The sequence below is a fragment of the Oratosquilla oratoria genome, chromosome 2 (genome assembly GCF_046742065.1).
Source record: "Oratosquilla oratoria isolate Oo_2021 chromosome 2, ASM4674206v1, whole genome shotgun sequence".
Classification (NCBI taxonomy): Eukaryota; Metazoa; Arthropoda; class Malacostraca; order Stomatopoda; family Squillidae; genus Oratosquilla; species Oratosquilla oratoria.
In genome coordinates, this window is record NC_134778.1 from 88792337 (window position 1) to 88794836 (window position 2500).

The 2500-nt window shown below is 40.2% G+C and overlaps 1 long non-coding RNA gene across 1 annotated transcript in view; it reads left to right on the plus strand.

The window, feature by feature from the left end:
• Positions 1 to 2436: 2436 nt before the first annotated feature.
• The window catches only part of LOC143034158 (uncharacterized), an 81555-nt gene continuing 81491 nt past the window's right edge, over positions 2437 to 2500 (plus strand). Inside the window, exon 1 of the long non-coding RNA XR_012967232.1 lies at positions 2437 to 2500. This exon is cut by the window's right edge and continues 46 nt beyond it. This is a non-coding gene — a long non-coding RNA (uncharacterized LOC143034158).

The following is a 2500-nucleotide window of genomic DNA, read 5'->3' on the forward strand; positions in this document are numbered from 1 at the left end:
ACCTGTAAGAGGGCCTAAGACATGGAATAAACTCCCTATCGCTATTAGAGACATAACATCAATAAATGTGTTCAAAGATAGGTTGCGTAAATATTTTCTAGATAATCAAATGTAAGTCAGCAAACATTTGTTAGCGTATAATATGCACTAGTAACACAAGGTTTTTAAGCATATTCGATTTTGTAACATTGTGATTTTTTTTTTTTTTTTTTACCTCCATGTTCTTGCGTTGATAAGCACTGCTAATACAAGTTTTTAAGCTTATATAATTTTGTACTATTATAAAGTCTTTAGTTTTTACCTTCATGTTTTATGTGTACAAAAATATGTATCACTATGTAATGCTCTTGTGAATATTGTAAATAATGTAAAGAATACCCAATGAAAATTGGAATAAAGGAATTATTATTATTTATTATTATTATTATTATTATTATTATTATTATTATTATTATTATTATTATTATTATTATTATTATTATTATTATTATTAGTATTGTTGTTGTTGTTGTTTTGTTGTTGTTGTTGTTGTTGTTGTTGTTGTTGTTGTTGTTGTTGTTGTTGGTGTTGTTGTGTGTGTGTGTTTGTGTGTGTGTGTGGGTGTGTGTGTGTGTGAGTGTGGGTGTGTGTGTGTGTGTGTTAGTGTGTGTGTGTGTGTGTGTGCTTTTGCGTATACGTGTGCTTGTATATATATATATATATATATATATATATATATGTGTGTGTGTGTGTGTGTGTGTGTGTATATACAAGTCATGAAACACCCCTCCGGGAGGAATTTTGGCTAGCTTCTACATAGAGCAAATGAGGCTTCGGCCTTAAATGATATTCTAAAAAGAATAGAATAGTATACGCATTTAATTTAATCTTATTCGAAAGAATTGTAGTAGATAGTTACTGAAATGCAGCAGGATATACATACTTTTGTCTTCTTGTTGGTAGTAAGAATGTAAAGATTCCTTGGATTTCTAAACCCGGAGCATCCAACATAGAACTGACCATGAGAAAAGCAGGCTTATAGCAGATGCAGTATAGAAGGCCTTGAGCTTTGTTGATAGACAGTGCCAAACTAACTTAAGTGCCGTGGTTTTCCTTAAGAACCGGGGTTCTATAGAAGCCGGGGTCCCTTAGGAGTTGGGGGTTCTTAGGAGCTGGGATTCCCTAGGATCCATGGTTCCTTAGGAGCCAGTGTTCCATAGGAGCCGGGTTCCTTAAGAGCCAGGATCCCTTAGGAATCGGTTTCCTTAGGAGACAGGGTTCCTTCGGAGCCGGGATTCCAGAGAAGGCCAGTGGTCCTTTGGATCTAGGATTCCTTTGGGGCCGGGGTTCCTTTCGACCAGGGTTCCTTTCGATCGGGGTTCCTTTGGGCCTGGAGTTCCATTGGGCCGGAGTTCCTTTGGGCCTGGAGTTCCTTTGGGACCGGAGTGTCTTTAGAGACTCAGTTCCTTTTGGCCCGGGGTTCCTTAGGCGTCGGGGATCCCTAGGAGCCGGGGTTCCTTAGGAGCCGGGCTTCTTAGGAGCCAGAGTTCCTTAGGCTCCGGGATTCCTTTAGGGTCAGGATTCCCTTGGAGCCAAGATTCCTATGGGGCCGGGGTTCCTTTGGGGCCGAGGTTCCTTTGGGGCCGGGATTCCTTTCGACCGGGGTTCCTTTGGGCCCAGAGTGTCTTTGGAGTCTCAGTTCCTTTGGGCCCGGGGTTCCTTAGGAGCCGGGTTCCTTAGGAGCCTGATTCCTTAGAAGCCGGGTTCCTTAGGAGTCGGGATTCCTTAGAAAACCAGGGGTCCTTTGCATCCAGGATTCCTTTAGGGACAGGATTGCCTTAGGGCCGGGGTTCCTTTCGACCGGGGTTCCTTTGGGCCCGGAGTTCCTTTGGGGCCAAAGTATATGGAGCCTCAGTTCCTTCAGACCCGATGTGCTATAGAAGCCGTGAATCCTGAGGAAATTCCTGAAGTCATATTCTGTCAAATCAGGGATCACATTCAGTTAATTTCAAAATGGTATAACACATCCAGGGACTTAACGTTTATTGCAGAGTTAAAAATGTGGACGCAAATACATTCACTGGGTTTTAATTTAGGTATATATATATATATATATATATATATATATATATATATATATATATATATATACATTTATATATATACATATATATATATATATACATATATATATATATACATATTATAGATGGGCACGCCTTAAAACTCATGCACACACACACACACACACACACACACACACACACACACACACACACACACACACACACACACACACACACACACACACACATATATATATATATATATATATATATATATATATATATATATATATACATATATATATATATATTTGGGTACGCATCAAAAGTCGTTCGCACATACATACTTTTGGGCGACCACATCTGTGTTCTTGTTTTCAGTTTGCACCTCCGGGGTCCCTCGCGGCTCGCCCGTGAGGAAACTTGGAGGACCCGTAGAGTTGAGACGCACGACG